Raw genomic sequence first — 12,213 nt, forward strand, 5'->3', positions numbered from 1 at the left:
CCCCTATGACACGTTAGACCACGGGGGAGAATAGACTCAAATATAAACAGCAGGTACAAGGCATTTGCTCCAATTGTATCAAATTTACTTCTGAATACAGCATAGCCCACAGACCATTTGCTCCCCTACTTGAAGGAAAGTGGCATCATACTTCCCTCTCCATCCACTGCTAGGCTGGATCCCACAGATAACTCCTCTGGGCTGTCACTAGACCTCTCCTCCTCCAGTCTTCAGAATCTCACAATGCTCTTTCAGCATTGAAAAGGAAAGAACAGAAATAAGAGAGACAGAATTGATATAAGTGCCATGGAAACTGAAGCAAAATTAAGTGACTTGCCCAGGGCATAGCTATAAGTGTCTGAGGCCAGACTTGAATTAATGAGGTCACCCACCGCATCCCAAGCCATCGCCAGTTGTCTTGACTTTTGTCTTGCCAGTGGATTTCAACGCGCTGGGGGAAAGAATGAGGCTGACCATTTTGCTAAGCTCTGCCCCACTTAAATCCAATTCATGGGCAAGTCAAGACATCACTCTCGTGAAGTCATGGGTCCTCTTCAAGAATGAAGGATGAGGGGCAGCTAGGTGGCACAGTGGATGGAGCCCTGGCTCTGAAGTCAGGAAGACCTGAGTTCAAATCCGGCCTCAGACCAAACATTTGACACTAGCTGTGTGACCCTGGGCACTTAACCCCACTTGCCTAACAACAAAACAAAACAAAAGAAAAACTCAACAACAACAAAAAACAAAAAACAAAAAAATGAAGATTGAACAACAAAGGCCATGGGCTTGAACATGAACAAGTTCTGAGCCACATGGTGGCCAAGTGGGGAAGGAGAGACTCCACCTGATGATTTGCATTATTTTGTCGTCCTCACTCTAATGCACCCAGGAAACAGAAAGAGACAAATTTATCCAATCAATGACTTTCATATGGCATTAATCACTCTGTTCCCAGTTGAGCTGATAATCACAAGGGTCCTATTCACCCCAGAGTAAGCAGATAAGAAACAGTCATAGGACACCTGTGCATGCTCCAAAGTCAACGTGTGGGATTGCATCAGGAAGAGCACACTAAGCATGTTCATAAGGACAAAATTTTAATTCACCAATCTCCTATTACATTATAAATGTATAAAATTATAAAATTTAAAAGAATAGCAGAATAGATTAGAGAAACCCAAAATCCAACAATATGTTATGTATAAGAAACATACTTGAAACAGAAAGATTCACACAAAGTTAAATAAGGGACTGAAATAAATTTTATTATTTTTCAGATGAATTAAAAAAAAGCAGGGGGAGCGATAAAAGTCTCAGACAAAGCAACAGTAAAAACAGAAATAATTAAAAGAGAGGAAAAGAAAATTGCATTATTCTCAATGATACCATAGACAATAAATTAAAATCAATATTTAATATAGATGCATCAGATGACACAGGATCAAAATAGTCAAAGGAAAAATAAATCAATTTAGAGAGAGACATATTCGAACGGTAATATTTGGAGACTTCAGCATACCTTTTTCAAAAAGGCAAATATAATAAAAAGATAATCAAGAAAGAAGATAAGAATACGAATAGAATTTTAGAAAAGATAAGTATAATGGATCCCTGATAACTAATAAGTTTGAATAGAGGGGTATATGCATATTTCTCAGATGTGAATTGCCCCTAAGAAACCTTGTAAACAAGTACAGAAAAGCAAAAATATTAAACACATCTTTTACTAGCCCTAGTGAAATAAAAATAATATCTAGTAAAGGACTTTTGAATAAAGTATTAAAATTTAATTGAATACTAAATGACAATCCTAAAGAATTCATGCGTCAAAGAACAAATCATAGAAATGATAGAAAATTGAATTAAAAAATCAATTAGACAATATATCAAAACTTTTGAGATGTATTTAAAGCACTCCTAAGGGAAAAACTTATATCTCTAAATTATTTCATCAACAAAAAAAGACAAGGAACAGATCAATGAATGGGGCATGCAGCTAAAAAAAAAACCCTAGAATGCTAACAAAAAGCTAAAATAGAAATTCTAAAAACCAAAGAAGAGATTAAAAAATGAAACTTAAAAAATCATTGAAGAATAATTTATTTTAAATTGATAAATAAAATTGGACTTCACTTTTTTTGAGGAAAAAATTGAAGAAAGTAGGCAAATCATTCTTTAGACTGACTTAAAAAATAGAGGAAAACCAATTTCCATTTACCAAAAATGGAAAAGAAGAAATCACAAAAAAATGCAGAAAACATAAAGAGAATTCTGATGAATTGCTAAGGCTGAAGAAATCAAATTATCTTAGGCAAGTTCCCTTGCAGTCTGACACTGACAATAGACCTAGTGTGGCATGACAGAAAGCACCTAAGAATTTATAGATAGTAAGTGACTGGGCAGCTAAATACCATGCAGATCTTAGACTAGGATATGACGCCCGGAAACAAAAGAATGCACTTGCCGCCATTCAAGATATAATGAAACAAAAATGGATTTAGGGCCATAGAGCCTGGCCTGGGTTCAAATTTTCACATATTAAATTATTACTTGTGTGACCATAGGCGAATAACTTCACCTCTCTGGATATCAGTTTCAGTATCTCTTTTTGTATATTGGAAAGGTGTGAAAACCTCACATAATCAGTAGCAAGTCCACAATAGAACAAACAATATGGCTCTACTGTGACAAATCTGGATCACTGCCTTTTCAAAAAGGATTAAATTTTTCTTAAAACAAAACAAAACAAAACAACGACCTAGTTCTTTCTTCAATCCCATGTCACTGAAACAAATGCAAGCATCATAACATGATGGCATAGAATAATGGAATAGTATTATGTAGTAAGCAACAACAAAAGGGATAGTTTTAGAGAAGCCTGAGAAAACTTGTATGAACTTATGTAGAGTTAAATGAGCAGAACCAGGTCAGCATTTCAAACAATAACAACTACATTATAAAGACAAACAACTTTAAAAGACTTCTAAATCTTGTCAAATCAATGACTAACTATAATTCCAGAGAGCTGATGAGGAAGAATGCTACCTACTTCTTGACAGAAGGGTTATGGACTCAAGATGAAGACTGCGACATTTGAACATGACCAACATGAAAATTTTTTTGGTTGACTATGCATATTTGTTACAAGGATTTTCTTTTTTTCATTTTTTTCCCCAATAGTGGTGGGAGAGAAAACATATGCTTGTTAATTGAAAAAAAATTAACAAAGGAACATCCTAAAAGCTAGTTATAAAGTATTTCCCAGTGAATTAAGAAGAAAACAAAACCATCAATATGGAGTTAAGGAGAAAATCTTAACTCCTACAAACTTCCTTGGATATAGGAGTGCACTAGGAGAAAAGCATTTACGAGCCAGCCAGGTCACACTTTCATCCATGTTACATTATTTAAAAAAGGAGTGTATTTAATGGCTTTGTAAGGGTGAACAAATAAACGCACACCTAAAAAGTAAACATTTCTGCAGGCTTTTTTAAAAGGCATAATAAACCAAAACTGATAGAGTCATAATGGGTTTGTAATTATGAGTGATAACTTAACTAATACTTGTTTAATGTTAAAAAAAAATTATTAGAAAGTATTTTGCTCAATTACATGCCAACAAATTTGACAAGTTAAATGAAATGAATGGATAACTATAAACAATACAAATATTCAGGTCAACAGAACAAAAAATATAAACATTATATAATACAGTCTCAGAAAAAGAAATTGAACCAATCATAAATTAATTCCTAAAAGGAAAAAATAAACACCAAACCAGATGAATTTACAAGTGAATTATATGAAACATTCCATTAATAATTAATTCTCATGTTGTATAAAATGTTGACAAAAATAGGAAAAGAAGCTATTCTACTTTGAAAAAAGAACAGTCTTGAAACTTGAACCAAGGATAGACAAATCAGAGAAGAAAACTTTTTGGAACAGTATCTGTAAAGAATACCTCCAATTTTTAAGCAAAATATTAGCTAAGAGGCTATCATACCTCAAAAAGATTCTATACTTTGACAAAGTAGGATTTAAACAATAAATGCAAGGTTGGTTCACTATTAGGAAAACTATAAACATAATAGGGTAAGGCAAAGATGTCCATTATTATCATTATTTTTAACATTGTACTAGAAATGCTAGCTAGAGCAATGAGATAAGAAAAATATATCAAAGAAATAAACATAGGACAAGGTAGAAACAAAACTTTCACTTTTTCCAGATGAGATGTTGATCTACATAGACGGCACTAAAAAGTCAGCTAAAAGCTAATTGAAATAAGAACTTCAGCAAAATATCAGACTATAAATAAGACCACAAAAATCATCAGCCTTTCTGTATATTGAGAACAAAATCTAGCAGTCATATGTCAGTATTATGCAAACACTGGAGATACAAAAAAAGGTAAAGAAGCAGTTTCAGCATTTAAGGGACTCACATTCTAATGAAGAAAACAACTGTATTGTTGTATTGTGTAGACAACTGTGTGCATACAAAATATATTCAGGGTAAATAAGAGGTAATATCAGAGGGATGACATTAACAGTGGGGCTGGGCAGTGGGGAAGGAAAGGAAGGAAGAAAACCAGGGGAACCAGGAGGCAGAGGTGAAGAGGGAGAATATTCTAAGTATGGAGGAAAGTGAAAAGCAATGATATTTGCAAGGAACAGAAAAGAAGGCCAGTGTTGCTAGATCTTAGAATATGGGGAGAGGAGTAAAGTGTAAGAAGGCTGGAAAGGTAGGAAGGGGCCCCAGATTGTCGAGGGTTTCAAATGGCAAACTGAAGATTGTAGCATTTATCCTAGAAGTAATAAGGAGCCACTGGAGTTTGTAGAGTGTTGGAAGGGGCAGGTTAAGGAAGATCATATTGGAACTTGAGTGGAGGATGAATTGGAGTGGGGAGAAGCTTAAGGCAAAGAGACCAAACAGAAGGCTTTTGCAATAGTGTCAGCATGAGGTGATGAGGACCTGCATCATGGTGGTGACTGTTTGAGTGGAGAGAAGGGAAGATGTGAAGGTAGAAAAAACAAGACAGCAACAGATTGTATATTTAGGCTGAGTGAATGTGAGGAGTCCATGGCAACACTGAAGTTGTGAGCCTGGGTGACTAGAAGAATGGTACTGCCCTCGATGGTAATAGGAAAGTTAATGAGTGGGAAGCATTTGGGGGAAAAGCTAATGAGATGTGCTTTGATAATGGTGAGTTTGACATTTCTATGTGACGTTGGTTCAATAAGGAGTTGATGTTGCAAGACTGGGGGTCAGAAGAGAGCTCAGGGCTGAGTGAAAAGAGCTGAGAACCATCTTTATAGAGATGATCTTGAACCCATGGGAGCTAAGAAGACCACTAAGAGATATAGTATATAGAGGGAGAAGAGAAGGTCTAGTCAGGCCACTGGGGGACACCACAGATAAAGGAAATGATCAAGAGAAAGTTAGCAAAACTAGATAACTAAAAAAATGTTCATACAAGTAGGAGAGAACCAAAAAAGATCAATGTCTCAAAAACCTAGAGAGTAACTAGAAGAAAAGGACTTAGATGAGGCAAAAAAGATAAGGATTGGGAAGAGGTCATTAGATCTGTCAATTAAAAAGATCACAGAGAAAGCAGTTCAGTTGATGATGCTGAAAGATAGAATGCATAGATCCAGAAGAGAGTGAGAGGAGAGGAAGTAGAAACACCTATAACATAACTTTCTCAAGAAGTTTACCCACAAAATAGAAGAGAAAGATTAGACAGCAGTCAGGAACGGTGGGGCAGCTAGGTGGTGCAGCAGATAAGAGTGCCAGGCCTGAAATCAGGAAAGCCTGAGTTCAAACCTAACTTCAGACACTTACTAGTTGTGTGACCCTGGGCAAGTCATTTAATCCTGTTTGCCTGAGTTTCTTCATCTGTAAAATGAGAAGGAAATGGCAAACCACTCCAGCATCTTTGCCAAGAAAACCTCAAATTGAGCCACAAAGAGTCAGATACAACTGAACAGCAACAAAGATGGTAGGATCAAGTGAGGTTTCAGAAGAGGCAGATAGAGAAATTCTGATCAAAATAACTACAAAAGAAAAAAAATTTCTTTTAGAAGAATTAGATAACTAAATTAGATAAAAACAAATTTAAAGAAATAACCCAAGATAAATATAGGATGAAAATAAGAGATAACTGGAATACTGGGCCCTATCCTACCCTGAATAGTGGAACACAAGATCTGTCACTTTTGAAAGTGGTGGGGTTATTGCTAGAGCATGCCCAGGTCTCTGCCCTTCAGCTTGACCCTAAACATGGAGCTGCAGCTCACCTTGGATCAGGGCATCACCTTGGGTAGCAGTGCCACCATGGTCACAAAGTTCTTATTCGGCACAATAATGTTTTGTATCAGTGAGGCATATACCCCTCTGAAACCTTTATACAAGTTCAGAAATATAGGCTCTGCTTATATCAACAGATCCTAATCTCATAAAATGCTTGAATAATGTAGTGGAACAACTAAAAGACGTGTTGTACAAATGTTCCATTCAGAAATTGGTAGGGGGTGATTTCTGATATTGAAAGTGCAAAGTCCTTGAAAGAAGGCAGTTTGATATTGAGCGTGACAAGACTGAAAAAGATGATAATGCACCAAGAGAGAAGTAGGTGAAATATATTCCAGTTGAAATTAGTTCAGTGATCCAACAAATTATGGCCGCAGTGACATTTCTGCCATTGTTAGAAGGAGCTCCTACATTTGATCTACTGATTGACACAAAGAACTTGTAGTCCCTGAGAAATGGGAAGAGTTGGGACCACAGTCTATTGCCAATTCTGAAGAGTTTTAGCTTTGTTCTTTTACTACTACCATCCACAAAGTAAATAGAATAGTAACCAACAAAATTCGCATCAATGAACACAGGGCAAGGGGAAGAAAATAATGTATGTGCAATTCTCAAATATGATCTCTCTTAAAATAATTTAACTGTAATTGGTGTATCTTATTTTATTGGTTAAACTTTAAATGGGAAAGCTAATATTCTATTGCATTATGCATAATGATTCCATTATCTATACATTCTTGGCCCACCATAGGGCTGATATCATGAAATCAATTTTAGTGATTTGGAGAATTTAGTGCTACCTCCTAAAAAATAGGTTAGTATGGAACAATACTGATCAGTAGATTGAGAATATAGGAAGAGACAGATGCTAAAATATAATTAATGTTCACCCTATGAAAGTAGTGGGTCCTGGTGCAATGGGTAACTGTCTAGGCCTAAGAAGACCTCAGTTCAAATCCGGCCTCAAACATTTAATAGCTGTGTAACCCTGGATAAGTCACTTAACCTCTGTTTGCCTCAGTTTCCTCATCTGTAAAGTGAATATAATAACAGCACCTACCTTGTAGGGTTATTGTAAGGATCAAATGCAATAATAGTTGTAAAGTGCTTAGCACAGTGCCTGGAATGCGGTAAGTGCTATATAAATGTTAACTGTTGTTGTTGTAGCTTCAGTAAACTTTTTAATAACGAGGTGATAAATATAAACTATACTAAAAGAGGTCCAAGTATTGAGAATTTTTGTTTATAAATTTTGGTTTTGATCTTGAATAGCTAAAAAATATTGATATTAGGAATCCTACCAGTTATAACAATGATTGTAGCTAATTTTGTCATAGAAAATTACTTAAATATACAGTTACTTCTTTGGAAACCTTCCACTGATTTAAATGCTATTGTTATCAATGTTTGTATAAGCTGTGCTTATAATGCTCTAGATTTTTCTACTCTTATTTGGCAGGACAAAACTGATTTTAAAAAATGCATATCTTTTTATATTTTGTCCTAATTGAGGCTTAAATGACTATAGATGGTGAAATAAAGTTGACATAACTTTTAAAAAAAATGAGAGGCTAGATCAAAATTTACTCTGCATCCATCAGATGACTCCAAAGAAGCAAGAATTGCTATCACACTATACAAAGCATAAAGAAAAGTTCACAATATAAGCAGCGATAGATTAGAAAATTACATTATGCTGAAAGTAACCATAGACACCACACCAATATCAATGGTAAACTTATATGATCCAAGTGCCATAGAGCCTAAATTCATGAAGGAAAAATTAACTGAATTTCAAAAAGTCATAGATAGTGGTACAACAAAAGTAGGACATTTTAATAGCCCTCTCAAAGTTGGACAATCTAACAAAAAGATAAAACTGAAAAACAGAATTGAACAAATTGCTGGAGAATTTAGGTCTGGAAGATTTATAGTACCTTCTAAACAGGCCACTAGAGAATATATATGTTTCTCAGCATTACATGATACTTTTATAAAAATGAACTATATATTAGGGCACAGAGACAAATATAAAAAGAAAAAATACTAACTATATCATTTATAGACCATGATGAAATAAAACAGCAGTCAATTCAATGATCACAAACAAAAGACACAGGCCTCAATGGAGGCTTAATTATGACATCCTAAAATCATGAGCAATAAATAAAAAATTAACTAACAAGCTAATTAACATTTATTAAGTGCTTACTATGTGCCAAGCACTGTGCTAAGCACTGGATCAAAAAACAAATCATAGAAAAGATAAAGAATTACGTGAAAGTAAATTATAATGAGACAACATATCAAAATTTCTGTAATGCAGCTAAATGGTATTCAGAGGAAGAAAATGTATGCCTTGTTGAAGAAAAAGATGTGACTGCTGTAATTCCAAGATTAACAGAAATAATACTTTTTTAAATTTAGCATTATTCTAATCCAAGCACTGTCTTACTTGGACAAAAAATGTCCAAAATGACAGTCTCCCCATGCTGTCATACATGTCTCTCCAACACAGAATATTTTGTGGGCACATCCCTGGAGGATCATTCTCCTAAAAACCATTCAATCCTTCTTAGACTACTTCCTTTAAGGAGTCTCCCCTACTGGTCACAAGTGACCTGAAATAATCAAGAAATTCTCTCCTCATTAACACCTGAATCCCTTCAAGACGTAGGGGAAAGCAATGACCTTAACTAGCTATAAGGCATTTCTCATTCTAAGTCAATTCATTTTCCAGGGCCTTACCTTTCTTTCTTGACCTTTTACACACTTTTATAAGCTATTTAGTAGTGGCTACAAAATAGAAAACTCAATCAATAAACCAGATTAAGGTAGTCAACATACAGAAGCAAATGAAGATAGTAACAGGATTTTATAACAGTTTGTTTGGCAAAGATGGAATGACTGCCTCAGAGAAGGTCTAAGTTGATAAAGGTCCTGGGAATTGGGAGGAAGGAAGACTCTTAATGTGGGATCAGGACTGGGGAGGGAAAAGGAGAGAAAAGTTCCAAGGATAGCTAGTTTGAAAAATCTTTCTGGAGAGAGACAACAGGGGTGTGTGTGTGTGTGTGTGTGTGTGTGTGTGTGTGTGTGTGTGTGTGTGTGTGTGTGTGAGACAGAGACAGACAGAGATAGAGACAGAGACAGACAGAATGCAGAGTAGTGATAGAGGAGGCAGTGACAAGGACCTAGGTATTGGTGGCATTAAATGTATGACCTTTCCCAGGAGTCTGTTTCTAAGCCTCAGAGCAGGCTGGAGCCTTTTTATTTTACTGGCCTAAAGTTCAGATTATTAAAATGATCCGGAGAACAATGATGAAATGATTCCACTCTTTTCCTCCCTTCTGTTTTATTGCCTCTAGCAACGGGCTCCAAGGTTGATTATTAAGGGTTGCTTTGCTATCTAAACATTTTGCTTACAGGTTATTTACACTTTTAACAGTGGTTTGCTATATAAAGATAAGATAATTTTAAGGCATGCTGAGTTTGTCTTTTTGCTGTACAGACTATGATAGAGCGAAGGGAAACCTGTGGCTATTTGATTACACCAATTTCCAACGGCTATGGAAACACCATTCGGGTTTGGCAATCAACCGACTGCCTGGAGGCTTGGAGCCATTTGTGAATTATATTTTCAATTTGTACTTTAAAGTGGTTTTTTGTTGTTGTTTTTCTTGCAGCTGTACAGAGAAAAGAAGCCACATGGAACTTAGACCTTTGCCCTAGCCTCTCATGAACTAATGTCATTATCTCTAAGCAGACTGGTCGCTGTATGCACCAGAAGTCTCTGTTGGGTTTTTCTCCAACCTGCTAGAGAAAGGCTGAGGTTCTGCACAGCTAGACCTTTTGAATTCACCTCAGCCATTATAATAGAAACTGGTCAATGAGCCCAGTCCCTTCAAGCATGTGCAGAGTACTGATGATGCCGTTTCCCACATGGAAGAGGCTCCAACTCTGCTTCTGGGAGAGTCACGAAAGAGGTGCTTTGCTGGAGAGACTTTGGAGCATAGTATACCTTCTATAGTGATGGATTAGCTGTGGCTAGAGACCTCAAACTAGAACTAGGGGGTAGAAGGGGATTCAAAAGGTCTTACCCTCAGCCTTTCTTGATTTGACTTCTTCCTTTCTGCTAACTTCCTTCTGCTAGAGTTTGATGAACACAAAGACAGTGAGTACTGAGATACAAACTCACTATTTGACAAAAACTGCTAGGAAAACTCAAAATCAGTCTGGCAGAAACTAGGGTTAGATCAAGAGCTCACACTGTATACCAAAATAATCTCCGAATGGATACATGACCTAGATATAAATACCTTTCACAACTACATATAGGGGAAGAGTTCTTGACCAGACAAGAAATAGAGAGGAACATAGAAGATTAAATGGACAATTTTGATTATTTAAAATTGAAAAGTTTTTGCACAAACAGTTAAAATTCTAAGGGAAACAGTTAACTGTGAAAAAAATCTTCACGCCAAATTTCCCTGATAAAGGTCTGATATCCAAAATCTATATAAAGAAACTGTGAACAGGTCTAAACATTCTGGAAAGCAATTTAGCATTATGTCTAAAAAACTATGCATACCCTTTGACACAGTGATATCACTACCTTGACCATATCCTAAAGAGATCAAAGAAATAGGAAAAGGACTCATATGTACAAAAATATTGATAGCAGTTCTTTTCGGTTGTAGCAAAAAACTGGAAACAAAAAAGGTGCTCGTTCATTGGAAATTGATGAACTAATTATGGTATGTGAATGTAAAGGAAATGTGCCATAAAAATTATAAAAGGGATGATTTCAGAGAAACCTTGAAAGACATAGGAATTGGTACAGCATGAAGTGAGTGGAGCAGAACAATTTATACAATAACGAGAACATTGGAAAGAAGAGCTTTAAAAGATGTAAGAATTGTAGTTAATAACCAGACGTAACTCCAGAGGATTGATAAGAAAGCAAGCTACTTATCTCTAAAAGTGGAGTGATAGACTCAAGGTCCAGAAATAGAAATACATTTTTGTATATAGCAAATATGTGTATTCATTTTGCTTGACTGTGCCTATTTGTTGCAAGGATTGTGTTTTTCTTTTTTTTTGTTGGGAGAAGGAATTTAGAAGAAGGTAAAAAAAAGCCAAGCATTTAATTAGCACCTATTATGTGCCCTGTGCTAAGCACTTTACAAATAACTCATCTGATTTGCACAATTAACACCATAAAGTAGGTGCTATTATTATCTTCATTTAACATTTGAGGAAACTGAGGCAAACAGGTTGAGTGACTTATCCAGAGTGTTTCTGGGGCTGGATTTGAACTCAGATATTCCTGACCCTAAGCCCAGTATTCCTGGGGCTAGTACATCCTCCCAAACATATCCTTGATACTTTTTAGAAAGGACAGAAAGGCAGGCAGGAAGGAAGGAGGGAAGGAAAGAAAGAAGGAAGATGAGGAACAAGGAAGGAAGGAAGGACAGAAAGAAGGAAAGAAGGAAGTGACAAGTTATTTACCCCTCTTCCTCAAACTTGATTCTAAAGTCCTTAATGGCAGTTATTACATAATTTTTTCCTTTTTCTTATAAAATAAAAACCTTTTGTAGTTATATCACATTCATTTCCAAAAATATATTCCCTCTCACATTGAGCCAGCCTTCCTTTATAACAAAAATTAAAAAAGAAAGAGAAGAAAAGTTCCACAAAACCAGATCAACTCTGTCCGACAATTCACACAGTATTCCATGCCCATAGTACTGCACTTCTGCAATAAAGAGGGAGAGGCATATTTTTTTTCAATTCTTTTCCCGATCCAAATTTGTTCATTATAATTACACAATGTTCAGTTTTGTTTGGAAGAGAGGCAGTGTGGTGTGGTGCAATGGGAGGTGGCTTTGGGGTCAGAAA

At 35.9% G+C, this 12,213-nt stretch overlaps 1 pseudogene; it reads left to right on the plus strand.

The window, feature by feature from the left end:
* The first annotated feature begins 6,285 nt into the window (after positions 1 to 6,285).
* The window catches only part of LOC110195874 (mitotic spindle assembly checkpoint protein MAD2A pseudogene), a 60,324-nt pseudogene continuing 54,396 nt past the window's right edge, over positions 6,286 to 12,213 (plus strand).

The sequence above is a fragment of the Phascolarctos cinereus genome, unplaced genomic scaffold, assembly GCF_003287225.1.
Source record: "Phascolarctos cinereus isolate Bilbo 61053 unplaced genomic scaffold, phaCin_HiC Scaffold_726;HRSCAF=1367, whole genome shotgun sequence".
Lineage (NCBI taxonomy): Eukaryota > Metazoa > Chordata > Mammalia > Diprotodontia > Phascolarctidae > Phascolarctos > Phascolarctos cinereus.